Source organism: Camellia sinensis, chromosome 3, assembly GCF_055761805.1.
Source record: "Camellia sinensis isolate YWXY chromosome 3, ASM5576180v1, whole genome shotgun sequence".
In the NCBI taxonomy this organism is placed as follows: domain Eukaryota; kingdom Viridiplantae; phylum Streptophyta; class Magnoliopsida; order Ericales; family Theaceae; genus Camellia; species Camellia sinensis.
In genome coordinates this window covers 141,077,349-141,096,805 of record NC_138963.1, presented here as the reverse complement: position 1 = coordinate 141,096,805, position 19,457 = coordinate 141,077,349, and positions in this window count along the sequence as shown.

Below are 19,457 nucleotides of genomic sequence, written 5' to 3'. Positions count from 1 at the left end.
TTTTTCTCAAAATTTTTCTTTTAAGCAAATAAATCACAAAATTTCTAAAAATTCTAATTAAATTATATACAACTCTAAGCTCCATATAATCAAGTAAAAGTACATGAAAAAGTGTAGGAAAAATCCCTACCTCAAGCCAAGAAGCTGTCAAATTTTTTGGCAACATAAATTAAATCTGCTCAAAGCCAAACGACACCTTTTCCGCCCTCTACGATTTGATCCAAAGCATTAGGGGTCAAAAATGACTTATACTAGATCAAACTCATGAAAAACCAACATTGGAACCCTTTTTTTTTTTCTCTTTCTCCTCACGGCAAGAATCCGAAGTTGAACAAAACATCCTATTTTGTCACTTATATATATATATATATATATATATATATTACAAACAAATATCTAACCATAAATATCTAAATATATTACACCTATATATATATATATATATCAATCAAAAATAAATTTCAACATCTTTAATGACAAAAATAAATATAATATTTTCTCACCACAAAATATATTTCGTTTAATGGTACATACCATAAATATTCACAATTCTTTTATGGTAGTCAAATAATAATAATAAAACCACAACACTATTATATGGTTACTAACGGTCACAATTCAATCAATTTGGTCCAAAATGAATGGAGTTTAATAATTAAAAATAAATCTCCAACTGATTTATCTAAAATCATGGTCCGAATACCCAAAACTCAATTTTAAATTCTGCTATAAATTAAACTGAACACCAATCAGTCAATGAATTTTCATAAAATAAAAATTCATCATTAAATTCTGAAATTTTTATCCAACGTGCTAGACTCATATGGGAACAACATATAAACATTTCATAATTTTCTAAGATCGGGAACTATTTTTAAAAAATACAAAACTAAACTGTTTTTGCACAGAATATACATCGCAATCAAATTCGAAAATTTGTTCAATTAAATTATGCGCTGGCTATTTAAAAAAAAAAAAAAAAGATTGGGTCATAACAACCTACCCTCCTTAAAGAAATTTCGTCCTCGAAATTAAACTTAAGTAATGTAATACATTCTACAATCACACACAAACTCTCTCAGGTACTTACTAATACATCAACAAAATTTCTTTGACTACTACATGAGCCTTAACAAGTCCCACCGGTAACAAACCAAACCATGACATTTGCACAACAATTGATTATAAAACCCTTACTTGTATAAACCATTAAGTGATTCTTGTATCCACATCGATAATCCACGGCAACAAAATAGGATCTAATCCATTAAGCATAACAAAATTTTGGCAAAACGACCCCCCAGAATACCAAGACACTATACCTTATTGGTGATAACCTAACTTCAACGAACTATCTCCATCGCCTAATGCACAATGTATCCCAAGGCCAAAATAACTATCACTACTCCGAGACCTTAACAAAACGAAATAATAACTCTTCAAAAGCACTAACCACCAACTCTTCTGAAACATAATGCAATCATGCCAAACACACTACTCGAAAATTTTCAGCCACAACTTTAATTGCCCAACCAAGCAATTCATGTATTATTTTTATCTATCCACTCTATTTCTTTCACTCGACGAGCCAACTAACAGTTTACGCAAACTTGTCTACATCCACCCACACAATTTCACTCAAACATAGAATTTACCCAAACGCTCACACAATGCACTTCGAGTCCACATAAAATTCATCAAGACTAGATACACATTCTAACAATACTAAGGTATTTCCAACACGATTCTCATTCTTTAAAACTCAAGTCATGACACTAACTTCAAAATTACAACACGATTCTAGATCACACTAATATTACGATAACCCACGAGATCAAACCCAAATTGAACAACTCTTACTATACCAACTCACTTATCGACAAGTATTATTATCGCTATTGAGGCTAATTAACGGAATATTCTATCTCTCACCCTAGAAGTATCCCGAACCAATCACAATGAGACACCCGTGAAGATTGAAACTGGAACGTCTCTAAAATTCCCGAATTGTTAATAAATTGATTAATCTCAAATTATAATAAAATCTCTCCAAGGGAAATTCAATGTGCATCCCTTGCCAAAAGAAATAATTCTACACTTCTGATTCAGAATTCTAGTTAAAATAATCTTTTCAGTATTTCAATCCAATCACTACGAAATATGCTCCACACCTAAAAAATAAACAATTTAACTCGAGAAGTAATCCACCACAGCTTACTAAGGTGCAAAGAAAATAAAATTGAATCCTCATAACTGTTCATGTCACAAATAACAACATCAACTACCATATTAAACCCACCATGAAAAGCCTACACAACTGAAGACAAAAGATTGCACCAACAAATACTAGTTTTAGTTACTTTGAAATCTTCTATGAAGTCTCTAGCCAACTCACTTCCACCCAAATTCTAAAAGATACTACCATAAGTTATAAAGCCACTCATTCACTCCAAGAAATTTTCTATGCCAACAATAGTCATCCCATAACAATTTCCAAGACTAACAAAATAACGAAAGTATTTCATACCAATTTATTCCCTGACGAGGGGTCTACAAAATAACTTCTTCTAGGGTAATATCACTACAAAACACGATGAAACAAAATTAAAATAAGGAATCGTCTTCTATTAGGCAAAACTAAATACATTTCAATTAAGAAAACACTTACTACTTAAGGCCAAATACACCCAAATTAAAACCCAATAATAATATTAAATCAATATACCAATAACACAAATTCTCACCACGCTTATAGCAAAACGAATGATCCATATAAGGGGTTCACAACTCTTACACCAGTGATACAAAAACAATTTTTATAGCTAAAAGACAAGGGATACAAAATAACCTCCATTTCAATTGCATGAAAATCACCATCATTACACACGCCAAACTTAACCCAAAATGCTTACATATACTTCTCATATTCACAATTTCTAATCCATAAGCAAGAGTAACTATAAAAATTAACATCAATCACTCGCGATGGATCAAGCACTAATTTTCGTGAAAATACTCAAATCATAGTCATATCAACCATCTCAAGGCACCTAATCATAATCTCCATAGAATCACAACATCCTCACATGATCATTTCAAAAATTTCTTTAAAGACATTGGTTTGCTAACATAACTCCCGAGACATCAATTACATCATATCCCTAATCACTTATTGCACTTGGCTATAATCAACAACTAACTCTGAGACAGTGGGCTCTACCAATCTCGAAGGCACTCGAAACTCGCCTACATATTCTAAAATATCGACTCACGAGTCAATGTTATTACTACTAATAATCCCATCAAATGGCGTAACCCAAATCAAATTTAATCTCATTCCAATCTATGTCAAAATTATTTATCTCATTATTATTTATCTCTTAGGATTTACAGCAAAATTATGAATAAAACAAACTCTCTAAGAAATACATTTCTTACTACACGCTATAATTTTTATCATGCTAAGACCACGTTTATTCCCAAATACATACAAAATAATTGGTCTAGGGCCCATCACTAACTTCACAAGTAGTCCATCAAGCAAGTGAAACAATCCAACTATAACTAACTTCGTCTATCCCAAGAAAATTTAGAACTAGTTTTACATGTTTTAATATCAACAATCTAAAGCATATTATCTTAGATTACTTTAATCATCATTAAAGTCACAACCAAACCATGCTATTATAATAAGGTTAATCTCTAACTTATTCTACTTCTAAGATTTTTCATCTAGTCCACTTCCATAAACTTGATATAAAATTGAAAAATAATTAACTCCTCATAACAACAAACCAGTTGCTACACAACACAAACTCTACTATTTTAAGGTCACATTTACATCTACAATCATACAAATCGCTTAACCTACGCCTCAATACTAATTCCACAACATCTTGACCAATCATCCCGGCCATATTACTCTAGCTTACACTTTATTTCTGGGGAAAAGGTATCCTCCTACATGAGAACATCCCGGGCACCCCAAGTGCCTCTATTATGGCCTCTCCCGCTTTATGACATCTTATACAAGAGATAGAATTTAGCTCAGAAGTAAGTACTCCACACTAGTTCTAACACGCTGCATACGGATTAAACATAAACCTACACATGTATCTACATCACATAAGGCAAACCATATAAGCACGGAGTCACATAGAGCACATACGAGTTGCCCTTCCAAGATATTGACTTGTTCCACAAACATTCAAAGACTTCCAAATAGAAATAGCATTGATCAAGTGCTTTTCTAAAAGGACCTCAAAGAATTTCATGGACGCAAATCACATCTTAGAAGTTTAACCCTATACCCGCATAGTCACATAAACATGTTATTACATAGAACAAAAGATATGCAACATTTCTCACTAGCGAAATGAACCCACTACGGTAAAAACTACTTCCCACGAGCCCCAAGTATTCAAACCCGGTAGCTCTAATCCCAAGTTGTAACGCCCTGAAAATTGGGCAGGGTATATCTATTTATGCAACAAAACCCACCTGATAGACAAACACATATATATAGCTAACTATTCCATACATCCATTTCCATTAAATCACAAATGCCAAATACATGTTCACATCTCAATGCCCTAATTCTAATCCCAAGCATGCATTTTACAACAAGTATGAAATGGAAACCAAACAGATAATAAGTGCCCTACTGTAGACGTCCCCGAACGCCCTGGGAGGAACGAGCTCCCGTTCTGTTCATTTGGGGTCATTACAGCTCAGGACTCTCAAATCGTCACGGTTCGTAGTCTGAACCAAAGAGTCCAAATCGGGCAAATCGTTTTGAGAAAACAGATTTTTGAAAGAAGTGCCAAACATGGACTGCTTTGCCAGATACAGAGTCGCCACCTAAATGTTTTTTAATGGGAAATTTAGGAAACACTGACTTGGTGCCAAAGGCCACGTGTCCGTGATCACCAAAGTTGCCTCGGCTCGGGAACTTGGGTACGATTGGGGAAGGTCACTTTGTGAGCACCCCCGCTCGCCCGATCAAAGATCAGCCTCTACTAACCATGATATCTATTTTTGAAAACATTATGTGTTTTTATTCCGGTTATTAGCCTAGATTACTATGTGATGCACATAGCATACAAGTATAGACCGGGTCGCCCGAATTAGAACAAAACATTTCATGTTTGTTTTGAAAGATGGTTTGCTACTCGCAAGTAGGCTTAAAATGCAGATTTTGCCACCCTCGGGTGGGCTTAGAAAAGATGGTTTTGCCACTATCTAGTGGGCTTAAAACAAACATTTGATGACTTATTCCAATCCAAGTAACCCAACCGTCACCCACAGGCATTCAGGCAGTTATATCACATAAGCAATTAGCCTCATGGTAAGCATGCTATTCATGGCAGTCACTCACACGCATGCAAGGATGCTAAAGCATAAAAACTCACCGAGTACTCCAAGCCAAAAAAGAAACTCATTGGAAATCCATGCATGAATCCTAAGTATACAGAAATGCCTAATGCAACACATGCAAAAATGCAACTACAGCAGGCTCAGCTATTCTAAACATGGCATATGGAATGCTACAGCTAACATGTATTCAACTTTGAAATTGAAATACAATGCAATTAGTATGATGCGCCGAGCCCGGTGCATGCAAAACAGATGAATGATGCAAACATGCTGTCATACTGTATGCTAATTGAAATATGCCCTAATCTAACCATCATAAGCAGGTAAATAAAAGGGAAGAAAGACGTGGGGTTGGAAGACATACATCACACTCACCCACACTTATTACAATTATACCCTCGCACAGAGGGTCCAAATAAATATACAGTCCCGAATAAAAGAATATTACAGTCCAAATAATACAGTCCAAATAATGTACAAATTCCTAATTAATTAACAAATTAACTAAGAAAATAAATAAACTGGCATTCAAGCCAGGGACTGCCTTGATTCCATTCCGGATGATGAATGATGCATGCCCGGGTTGTCTTTGCGCGGAAATCCATGACGATGCCCCAATTAGCCTCTGTTTACACCTATTCTTGAAATGCGTGCCAAGCCTCGGAAGACCGTTGATTCTTGATTTGCTGCAACAGAGAGTAGGAAAGGGGCATAGCAATGTATTTTCACAGGTATATGTATGTCTCGATCCTCGTGCCATCAATTACGCATATCGATGCATGATGGCCGAGGGGTCGAAATGTGCAATTCAATGTAGAATGAATGCACATATAAACACAACAAGAACCTAACTCCATCATAGATAATCCGGAGTGTCGGTGACTGAGGGAATTGAGACACATTCCGTCACTCGGAGTACGAAACGTGCCTCGTTTCCCGTGCCCGGGCTAACTCCTATCCCGAACACGATGCAATATGCATGACATGCATGAAATGCAACTAAGATACAATCCTAACATACACAATGTCATGGAATGGCATACACGCTGTACGAGGTAATACACAACCGAGCATACACAATGCTATGGATGGAATGGCATACGCAATGCAATAATGGGCTTGCACCAACATGAGAGAGCCTCAGCCACACTCACACAGGAGGCCATCAAATGAAAACAAGACAACTTGAAATGCGTGCACGCGTGCACGCAAACCGAGGACCGACCCTCAGGCACCGAAATGCCGCTCTAATGAGACATGGCAAAGACATGGAAAATGATATGAAAACATGCAAAAATCAGTAGCAAAATGAGGGGCAAAACAGCCCTGAAACAAGGCGAAATGACCCCCGATGCATGGAATTTCTCCCGAAATGCAAAACTAAGTACATGAAATGGCTTACAGCTATACAAAGCATGCATAATTGGTACATGGAATGAAACTACAGAAGCAAGACAGCCCCAAAATAAGCATTTTTACAGTTCAAACCATGGCCAAACAGCAAACACAAATAGGGCAAAACTAGCATGCAAAAAAGGCCCTAAATGTGAGATAATGAAGCAAGTGGTAGATGCAAAGCCCAAACAGAAAAAGGCTCTTCTACAACACTGAAGAGGGACCAAAAATATGACTACTTACAGCTTATGGAAACCCCTAGAACAATATACAAGTATGCTCAAAATGCCATGCAAGGTAGGGCCCGAAAGAGGTCAAAACACAAAGTATACAAAACATTCATCAAACATCCAAAGACCTTAATTACAAATGACAAGGGGGTCAAAATATGGCCACTTTCAATTCAGAGCAAGGTCCAAAAACAGAAAAACAATAGGCTAATAAATTATGCAAAAATGGGGACCAAAGGGGGGTATAATGACAAGTGGCACATGGAGGTCCCAAATAGTGATGAGCCCTTCTTAAATGTTGAATAAGGGCTCAAAATAAGCCTATCTACAGTTTACATCATGCTCCAAAACAGATCACACATAAGCCAAAAATACTATGCAAGATTATGGCATACAAGAGGGATAATGAAGCAAGTGCAAGATGGGGACCTCAAATGACAAAAGTCCCTTAATGAAACATGAAATAGAGCTTAAATAAAGGGTACTTTTAGTTTTGGTCGAAGCTCAAAACAGTAAGCAAAATAGCTAGAAAAAAGTTGCAAAATAAAGCTCAAAAAGAGGGAATTGATGTTTACCCTTGAAGACCAACCCTTGATTGCTTCTTGGCTTGAGAAGTAATGCCTCCTAGCTGCTGGAAAGCTCCCCAAGCTGCTGGAAATGGAGTAGTGGTGGTGATGCTAGGTGATGGTATGAAAATAGGGTAGGATTTTGGTGTTTTTTGAAGGAAATTGATGAAATGGAGGGAGATATGCATGCAAGAGCCTAAGGCAATTTTTTTAAACCTCCAAGACAGAGCTGGAGGCTCTGTTATGTAGCCCAAAATGGGGGGAAAATAGAGGGAAAAAAGTGGGGGGAAAAAGGATCAAGTTTTCCCCCAAAAGTTGTCCCCCGGATACAGGTTTTTTGGGGGGAAACAGATACACAGCTGTAATGTTCACAAGATGAGGAGCAAGGCCGGCCACTTTTTGGAGCAGCAGGTGGCCAGCCGGCCACCTCCCATGGCCGGCCGGCCAAGGGTCAAAAGGGCCAAGTTGAATTAATGGCCGGCCACTTCAAAATGATGTCCTCCCAGGTGCCCTCAACACAACCCTGTGGTTCAGAATTGTCAACTGTAAAACAGGAAAGAGAATAGGCCATTTTTAGGAAGGGTTCAAAAGGGTCAAGTGGAATTAGTGGCCGGCCACCAACTTTTGGTGTCCTCCCATGTGTGTACAACACAAATATGTGGTTAGAAGTTCAAGAAAATGGTCCAAGGGTGGTCAACATTGGCTTAGAAGTGAGAAAAACGGGCGTCGGAGGGCGCCGGAGGATATATAACTGGTTGCTGAAACAATTGCTGGCCTTCCACCCTTCTACGACCTTCTTGGTGATGAAACAGAGGTACCTGCCAAAAATGAACGAAAACCGATGTAAAACGAATGTTCGGGGGCCAGAACGCGCAGTTCGGGGCCCCAAAAACTGCCTGGTAAGCACCGAAAGTGGCATTTGACCACGAAGTGGGTCTCTCAGACCTCAGTGTCCCTCAAAAGGGAGTAAATAAGATGCATGCCAAAAACCAGAGCAATAGGAGATGGTTAAGCGGTCCCGAACCGAGGCACACGGCCTAACAGCTCTGAAAACCGAGAACCGGGCTCCGAAATGGAAAAAATGGCCTACAGCCACAAAATGTAGCCCACGGCCACTGAGAGATGGTCTACGGGACCTCTCCCTCCCCTCAGGAAAAGAAACAGAGAAAACCAAGTCTGGTTCGCAAACCGAGGCAAGGCACAGAAGAGGGTTCGGAAATCCGGAGGCAAGGCTCACGGCCGCGACTCTGAGACTTCTGAACGAGCACAAAACGCAACATCACCGAGCACTCAATCGGTGACGTCTGAGTCTTAAGGTCGGTCAAAAATGGGGTGTCTACAGTTGCCCCTCTTTGACAGAACTCGGAAGTCACAAGTGATGGGAGTGAATGTCAAAGCCCAGAGACGACCCATTTTTGACAAGGCCGAAGACTTAGACAAACGTACAAGATAAACAGAGATGTGCCCGTAGGCATGCCCGCAGGCAAGGGGGCAAAATGCAAAGCGATATGCACAGAGCCGAACATAACTTATGATCATGCAAATGCAACAAGCTGTAATGAAGCAAGTATTCACAATAAATGCGACAGTTTTAAGCGGGGAGGCAAATCAAACTACATTTCATGCAGTTATGGTGCAATTTTAGCGAGCATGTGTGATAGATACACAAAAGTGAAGAGAGTGTGCTGGGTACACTATATGAATAAAGTGTGATTGATACACTAAATGAATCAGAGTGTGATAGATACACAAAGTGAACAGGGTGTGACTGATACACTGAAGGTGAACACAAAATGTAATAGATGCACAATGTGGACAAAGTATGATTGATATACTAAATGTGGACATGAAGTGTGATAGATGCACTTAGTGAACGGAGTATGGTAGATATATTGAAAATGTGATCACGAAGTGTGATAGATGCACTCAGTGAACAGAGTATGATAGATATATTGAATATGAACACAAAGTGTGATAGATGCACAATGTGAATAGAGTGTGGTTGATATACTGAAGATGAATGCAAAGTGTGATAGATGCACAATGTGGACAAAGTATGATTGATATACTAAATGTGGACACGAAGTGTGATAGATGCACTTAGTGAACGGAGTATGGTAGATATACTAAAAGCGAACACAAAGTGTGATAAATGCACTATGTGAACAGAGTATGATTGATATACTGAATATGAACACAAAGTGTGATAGATGCACAATGTGGACAAAGTATGATTGATATACTAAATGTGAACACGAAGTGTGATAGATGCACTTAGTGAACGGAGTATGGTAGATATACTAAAAGCGAACACAAAGTGTGATAGATGCACTATGTGAACAGAGTATGATTGATATACTGAATATGAACACAAAGTGTGATAGATGCACAATGTGGACAAAGTATGATTGATATACTAAATGTGAACACGAAGTGTGATAGATGCACTTAGTGAGCAGAGTATGATGGATATACTAAAAGCGAACACAAAGTGTGATAGATGCACTATGTGAACAGAGTGTGATTGATTAAAAGTGCGAACACGAAGTGTGATAGATGCACTTAGTGAGCAGAGTATGATTGATATACTAAATGTAAACCCGAAGTGTGATAGATGCACTTAGTGAACAGAGTATGATAGATATACTGACTATGAACACAAAGTGTGATAGATGCACAATGTGAGCAGAGTATGATTGATATACTGAAAATGAACACAAAGTGTGATAGATGCACAATGTGAGCAGAGTATGATTGATATACTGAATGTGAACACGAAGTGTGATAGATGCACAATGTGAACAGAGTATGATTGATATACTAAATGTGAACACGAAGTGTGATAGATGCACAATGTGAACTGAACAGAGTATGATAGATATACTAAAAATGAACACAAAGTGTGATAGATGCACTATGTGAGCAGAGTATGATTGATATACTGAATATGAACACAAAGTGTGATAGATGCACAATGTGGACAAAGTATGATTGATATACTAAATGTGAACACGAAGTGTGATAGATGCACAATGTGAGCAGAGTATGATTGATATACTAAATGAATGAAGTGTGATTGATACACTAAACGAGAATGTATGTGATAGATACACAAAATGAAAGAAGTGTGATTGATACACAAAACGAGAATGTATGTGATTGATACACAAAAGAAATGATCTTAAACCGAACTTCTTTGAATGAACCGTACATACAATATCGTGCATGAATGGGAAAGAAACCTGATAGGTACAATGCAATACAATGCATGATGTTTAAGGAACGCAATAAACAAGTGTAGCGGGGCTTTTAGAAAGCACCTCATGGGGTGAGTGGCGATGAACCGCCCTACTCTGACGGGGATCTCCCCTCGTGCTCTTCGAACACTTACCTTCAACTCACAGTACAAAGGCTCTGAAATACTGACAAGGATTCTTCATGTAGAACACTTTGGACGCTGCCTTTCTTCCTGATCATATTCACAACTTTCCCTATTCTCCAATGGGGTGACAGACTAGGTTGGTTCGGTATCCAGAATTGAGGTGCATACACGCTATCTCAACCTATGGGGCTTCCATACAGATTTCAAGCCGAGGACACACCTCTGGGTATTTAAACCAGACTTTAGTCCCGGAAATCCCGAACCTTTACGTTCTAGGCATCAGCCATTCGAACTCTAGTTTCCACCGTCGCAGTTGGTCTCCTAGGAACTCATTACGAACACAGCCAAGATGCCCTGGCGGGGAATGGTACTCAGGGAGAGCACTTTTGATCGCCATTTTGGCTTGAAGCAGACTTGATCTTGAGCTTGAGGTAGAGGCACACTCATACTTTGGAGCTTTGGCAAGACTTGAAGAGGTACACACGGAATGTAGTCTCGGAACTTACTGAAGTTGGAACAAACTCAGATACCCGACATTTCCTCTTTTCTTTTGCTTTGTAGTCTGGAACCCATATAGCTTCAAATAGGTCCTAGTTTTGCTGTTCTGACATGACCTAGGTTGAACCCTGCGGTTTTTATGAAAGAACGAATCTTGTTTTGCACAGATGTGGAGAACGGCACGGCACTCGGAGCGCAAAACGATTTTATTTTGGAATTGATAAATGAGCTCTTGACCAGGTATCGAGCCTACGACTAAACACAACAAGACAACTCAACACGGAAATAAAAGGCACACAACCTAGACATCACTCAACAAAGGAAAAACAAAGTAAAACAACCTAAACACATCGAGACACGCTCGGAATGACTCAAAGCAAGGATCGAGACAAACAAAACAAAAGACACGACACACAGACGTACACAGGGAGCCTGTTTCACCGGGTATTGTTCCCCACCCTCTCTCATTTGTGATCCTCACATCACTCGGCCCTCAAGCTCTATTTTTCTGAAAAAGCCCTTTTCTCACTTTTTCTCTCATCGCACATCTCTCTATTCTTCAATCTCTCATTTTTCATCCCTCCCCTGGGTGGTTGGTGGATGAACAGCAAATTGTGGGCTCGTGCCCCTAGCATTCTGCTAGATTCTTCTTTTCCTGCGCCCAGCTACTGAGTTCCTCTCTTAAAGGGGTTGTGCTACAACAGGATGTGTAGCAAATCTGCAGCTAACATCGGTTGATGATGCTCTGTCGGGGAGTTTGGACGTGGTTAGACCTGTCCAGGTGAGGGAGTGGAATATCTTGATCCATTCCAGTTCGTGCTTCGCACTTGGCTTGATACCTCATTGGTTGGAGGACGTGAGAGCTTTCTCCTCTTTTGTTGTGCCCTTTTCTGGCGAATACGGTGCCCTTTCCGACAAGTAGAGTGCCCTTTCCAGCAAGTATTTTGACAAAGGGGAAAAGACAGAACACTTGACTCAACTGTGCCCCTAGTTCATCATTTTGACCATTTTTGTTTTTGCTTTCTACTAAAACAGTTTTGACCAACATGAGAGTTAGATTAACGTGCTTGTTCGATTTTCTGATTTAAAATCATGCAAGTCAGGCCATGAGCACTGAAAATTTTCCTCTTTTGGGTCCAAGAAATGGTCCAGTTTTGAAAAATGAAGTACTTTTCGAGAAGATTAGTCAACCTTAGTAAAAATTCTCAAAAACTATTTTTGCAAATGACCACTGCTCAACGAGCACGGAACCTACTATTGAGATGCACAACCACGGATCCATAGCAATGGAAAATTGCCCCTTGTCTGAAGGACACTGCATGGAAACGGAAAGTTGCCCCTTGTTTGAAATGACACTGCGGCGTTTTGAATGGCAACGGAAAGTTGCCTCTTGTTTGGATAGCACCGCAGCGCATTGTAGGCAGTCCTCAGAGCGACGAACACAACCAAATCCTCAAATACAGAGAAGACAAAGATGACTAGAACCATCGCATGGACACAATCGAATTGTTTTACGGCTGGACTTCAGAATGAAGTTGCCTACGTATCCCAAAGATGGGAATCAAGCCTTACGTAGTTCGGGGTTAAGGTACACTCGGGTATTAACCTCTCCTTTTTAGGCTCTAACTTTTGCCAAGGCGCCCGTTGCGGGTTTTCGACCTTGTGAGATTTGTTCTTCTTTTTTGTTTCAATTTTTTTATCTTTTCATTCTTTTTCATTCTTTTTCGATTTTCTTTTTTTTTGTTCTTTTCTTTGCATCTTTCTTTTTTGTTCTTTTGTTCTTTTCTCTTTTTTGTTCTCTTTCTTCTTTTCTTGCTCTAACTTTTGCCTGGGCCGCCCTTCCGGGTTTTCGGCCCAGCGAGCCTCTCAAAGGGTAAAAGTGTAACGAGTCCATGCCAAATGGTTTTGAGATCTTGAAATTATCTAAATCCAGGAGAATGGCTGCTGTTCTAGCTTCATAAGCTTCTTCTGATGAGATTTGATCTTCTTGACCTGACTTTGGGTGCCTCTTGTTCGAGGGCTGCTTCAAATCTGGCCACACAGGCCTTACATGGCGGTTGACCGTTGAACATTCTGAATGGGTCCAAGGTTCGAAAATAAATGGATTGAATCTTGAGGCTGAGAGCGATCCTAGGCTGCACAATCTCAAGAGCGATTCCACACAAGTCTTCACAGGACTGCGCAAAACATTTTGTTTTTGAAAGTTTTTAAGAAAGCGACAAATCGCTCGCGCTGGAGATAGTGTGAAACCAGTCTGGATCAAGCCAGGGTCCTTCTCAGTACTCACGCTAACAAGCATGATTTCATTCATTAAGGGCTTAGCACGCCTCTCTTTTTCTCAAATGATCAAAGTTTTGCAAATCCCGAGGAATTCCTTCCTCTTCGTTTTCACCGCAGTGTTCAAAAAAAGTTTTGAAAAACTCAGGTCATTACAATGACTTCAAGGCACAAGAGAGCAGGTGGAATGCACTGCCGTTTCATTCAAATCCTGGCACAACTAGCACATGGCAGAAGCAAATGTGAGAGTGTGGAAATCACTGCTGTTTCATTCAAAATCTGTTGGTACAACTGGCTCCCTAGAAGAAACAGACTCAAAACAAAACGAAAAGACAAACACAAAACAAAATGGTGATGCCCGAGGTAACACCCCCCGGAATCGCCCGACTCTTATACAACAGGATTGACTCGATACAACAAGACAGACCCAAAACAACAAAAGACTGACTCAAAACAAAAAGACAGACTCAAAACAAAACAACAAGACTGACCCAATACCCAAGTCAGAAACTGGCATTCGCAAATGCTCAAAATAGTGCCTGTCCTTCTCACATCTGGAGTAAATCGAGTGCCACCCGTAGCTGGTTCAATCTCTGGTCAGATCACATTACCCCCCACAAGTTCACTGATCAAGTGCCGATGGACTTTGCAGGACCCGGTGCAGCAATGACCCCGTTGTCAAACAGATCTTGTACATCATGGCGCCGACGAAAGCAACTATCGGTGTCGTGACCGGTTTGTTGATGGTAGGCGCAGTACTTGGTCTGATCATGTTTTGTAGGGATAGGATCGGGTAGGGGCCGTTGTTCCAACGGTTTCAGATGCCCTTTCCGGATAAGACCTCTAGAGCCTTTGACAAAGACATATGAAGTGGGGTAAAAACCCTCTTGACTCGAGGCGTGTATTTGGTTCCTTGTCAGCTGCTTCCGGACGCACCGGTGAATGGGGTAGCTGTTTTTGATACGGTGGTGGTAACCATGCCCACCTCAGAAGATCTTACAGCTGCATCACCACTGGTGGTCGCATTTGAACTGCGGGAAAACGCCCTCCTGGGCTGCTCCTTCTCCTGGTCAAAAAGGCCCTGCTTCATAGCGTCCTCGATCTGTACTCCCATCTCATGCAAATCTGAAAAGGTAGGTAAAGGGAGCACGATCATTTTCTGCATTAGTTTGGGCTGGAGGTTGCGCACAATCATCCGAATTTGATCTTTGTCAGTGGGCCTAAGGGTCATCATTGAAGCCTTGGCCCTCCAGCGGGTTACGAATTCTGAGAAGCTCTCCTTCGGCTCCTGCCTCATCGTCTCAAGATCACGGGTCGTAATCTCGATTTGGGTATTGTATGAATATTGTGCGACGAAGGCCTCGGCCATCTCCTCCTAGCTTCGTTTCATTGAATCCTCCAATTTGGCATACCAGGTGGCCGCAATACCCGACAGGGTCCTGCCAAAAAGGGAGAGCTTCTGTAATCTTGTCAAGCCCATCGGGCGCAAAACATCTGAAAACAAACTCAGGTGGACCATGGGATCTCCTGACCCATCAAAACGGTCGATGTGAGGCATCTTGAACCTGTCCGGCAGAGTTACAACTGCGTCGGTGTACCCGTCCTCAATGCCCGAGATGGACTTTACCCCCTGGGATTTCTTGAACAACTTTTCAAGCTTGCTCAACTTCAACGCTGTGGGGTCGACCTCGAACTCGAAGGGAGAGTCCGGTAGATTGGTAGGTGTTTTGGATAGTTGAGGTAAAATTGGGGGCGGAGCCGGCCCTACCGAAATGTCCGTACCTTCCTGGATATTTGGCGTCTCCCCAGGTGTTGGAGCTCCTGCTGGGGGAGGAACTTGTTGTGAAGCGGTCGCGCCGCTTTGCTGTTGCAGCTTGGTGATGAGCTCGGCCTGCTGGGTCATGATCGCAGCCTGCTGTTTGGCAAATTCTGCCTGACGGGCAGCATCTTGCTGCATGAGTTTCATACTTTCTTGCATCTGGCGCATCATTGCCTCCATCCCTGACGTGTTCTGCTGATCCATTTGACTGATCGGTATCTATCCCTGCAGTAGAAACTGAGACCTCAGCCTGACTGTTCACTGGTGGGGTGGATAAGGGCCACTGATCTGGTAACTGCTGAACTGGTGATTTGTGCCCGACTAGCCCTTTTACCCCGCCTCTAGCAAAGGAACACTGATTGCCCTTGAACTGAATCTCTGACCTAGCAAAGTCTATCAGCACAAGTTCGATGAACCTCGGGGGATATCGGAGCCTTCTGAAGCTATGGTTCCCAGACTACCTAGCAAAAGAGAAAACAGACAGCATCTCAGCCTGATTTCATCTGAACATATACGAGCATAGTTGAATGGGTGTGCCTCTACAGATTTCTGCCCCAAAATTCTGCCCCAAACCTGAGTCTGATACCCACAGGTAAAGCTGACTCCCAAATACTGATAGTAATGCCCGCAGGCCTGATGCCCAGACTTGCAAACTGATACATGCATTCCTGTAGAGACGCACTCTAAAGCACATAACAGATAAGTGAGAGCCAAAACACCCCTATGTTGGGGTAGGGTTTCCCTGTCCTATTTTGTCAGGAGCTAGGGTTTCACTACGCACGCAGTGGTTTCAAACAACCTATAAACGGGTAAGCAACCTGTCCTAGTTTGGAATGGTCACTATGGATCCGAATATGCACTAGGTCGATTGGTCAAAGAGGATGCCCCGGTAAAACCGGGGTTTGTGTTCCCATACTGGCAGAGCCCACAACCGGTCAGCCTTATGGTCATGCCTTGACAAGACAAGCCTCCGGCAAACCGTCCAGGAATAGCAGATGGCAAACACGGTGTCCTAGGCGCACCAATGCAAATGCAATGCAAAGAAACACACAAGTGTAGTCAAAAACAGATATCACGAGTTCGAGTCAAGTTCTCTAAATCCCCAGCAGAGTCGCCAGAAACTGTAGACGTCCCCGAACGCCCCGGGAGGAACGAGCTCCCGTTCTGTTCATTTGGGGTCATTACAGCTCAGGACTCTCAAATCGTCACGGTTCGTAGTCTGAACCAAAGAGTCCAAAACCGGCAAATCGTTTTGAGAAAATAGATTTTTGAAAGAAGTGCCAAACATGGACTGCTTTGCCAGATACAGAGTCGCCACCTAAATGTTTTTTAATGGGAAATTTAGGAAACCCTGACTCGGTGCCAAAGGCCACGTGTCCGTCATCACCAAAGTTGCCTCGGCTCGGAAACTTGGGTACGATTGGGGAAGGTCACTTTGTGAGCACCCCCGCTCGCCCGATCAAAGATCAGCCTCTACTAACCATGATATCTATTTTTGAAAACATTATGTGTTTTTATTCCGGTTATTAGCCTAGATTACTATGTGATGCACACAGCATACAAGTATAAACCGGGTCGCCCGAATTAGAACAAAACATGTCATGTTTGTTTTGAAAGATGGTTTGCTACTCGCAAGTAGGCTTAAAATGCAGATTTTGCCACCCTCGGGTGGGCTTAGAAAAGATGGTTTTGCCACTATCTAGTGGGCTTAAAACAAACATTTGATGACTTATTCCAATCCAAGTAACCCAACCTTCATCCACAGGCATTCAGGCAGTTATATCACATAAGCAATTAGCCTCATGGTAAGCATGCTATTCATGGCAGTCACTCACACGCATGCAAGGATGCTAAAACATAAAAACTCACCGAGTACTCCAAGCCAAAATAGAAACTCATTGGAAATCCATGCATGAATCCTAAGTATACAGAAATGCCTAATGCAACACATGCAAAAATGCAACTACAGCAGGCTCGGCTATTCTAAACATGGCATATGGAATGCTACAGCTAACATGTATTCAACTTTGAAATTGAAATACAATGCAGTTAGTATGATGCGCCGAGCCCGGTGCATGCAAAACAGATGAATGATGCAAACATGCTGTCATACTGTATGCTAATTGAAATATGCCCTAATTTAACTATCATAAGCAGGTAAATAAAAGGGAAGAAAGACGTGGGGTTGGAAGACATACATCACACTCACCCACACTTATTACAATTATGCCCTCACACAGAGAGTCCAAATAAATATACAGTCCCGAATAAAAGAATATTACAGTCCAAATAATACAGTCCAAATAATGTACAAATTCCTAATTAATTAACAAATTAACTAAGAAAATAAATAAACTGGCATGCAAGCCAGGGACTGCCTTGATTCTATTCCGGATGATGAATGATGCATGCCCGGGTTGCCTTTGCGCGAAAATCCATGACGATGCCCCAATTAGCCTCTATTTACACCTGTTCTTGAAATGCGTGCCAAGCCTCGGAAGACCGCTGATTCTTGATTTGCTGCAACAGGGAGCAGGAAAGGGGCATAGCAATGTATTTTTACAGGTATATGCATGCCTCGATCCTCGTGCCATCAATTACGCATATCGATGCATGATGGCCGAGGGGTCGAAATGTGCAATTCAATGTAGAATGAATGCACATATAAACACAACAAGAACCTAACTCCATCATAGATAATCCGGAGTGTCGGTGACGGAAGGAATTGAGACACATTCCGTCACTCGGAGTACGAAACGTGCCTCGTTTCCCGTGCCCGGGCTAACTCCTATCCCGAACACGGTGCAATATGCATGACATGCATGAAATGCAACTAAGATACAATCCTAACATACATAATGTCATGGAATGGCATACACGCTATACGAGGTAATACACAACCGAGCATACACAATGCTATGGATGGAATGGCATACGCAATGCAATAATGGGCTTACACCAACATGAGAGAGCCTCAGCCACACTCACACAGGAGGCCATCAGATGAAAACAAGACAACTCGAAATGCGTGCACGCGCACACGCAAACCGAGGACCGACCCTCAAGCACCGAAATGCCACTCTAATGAGACATGGCAAAGACATGGAAAATGATATGAAAACATGCAAAAATTAGTAGCAAAATGAGGGGCAAAACAGCCCCGAAACAAGGCGAAATGACCCCTGATGCATGGAATTTCTCCCGAAATGCAAAACTAAGTACATGAAATGGCTTACAGCTATACAAAGCATGCATAATTGGTACATGGAATGAAAATACAGAAGCAAGGCAGCCCCAAAATAATAATTTTTACAGTTCAAAGCATGGCCAAACAGCAAACACAAATAGGGCAAAACTAGCATGCAAAAAAGGCCCTAAATGTGAGATAATGAAGCAAGTGGTAGATGCAAAGCCCAAACATAAAAAGTCTCTTCTACAACACTGAAGAGGGACCAAAAATATGACTACTTACAGCTTACGGAAACCCCCAGAACAATATACAAGTATGCTCAAAATGCCATGCAAGGTAGGGCCCGAAAGAGGTCAAAACACAAAGTATACAAAAAATTCATCAAACAGCCAAAGACCCTTAATGAAACATGACAAGGGGGTCAAAATATGTCCACTTTCAGTTTGGACCAAGGTCCAAAAACAAAAATACAATAGGCTAATAAATTATGCAAAAATGGGGACCAAAGAGGGGTATAATGAAAAGTGGCACATAGAGGTCCCAAATAGTGATGAGCCCTTCTTCAATGTTGAAGAAGGACTCAAAATAAGCCTATCTACAGTTTACATCATGCTCCAAAACAGATCACACATAAGCCAAAAATACTATGCAAGATTATGGCATACGAGAGGGATAATGAAGCAAGTGCAAGATGGGGACCTCAAATGACAAAAGTCCCTTAATG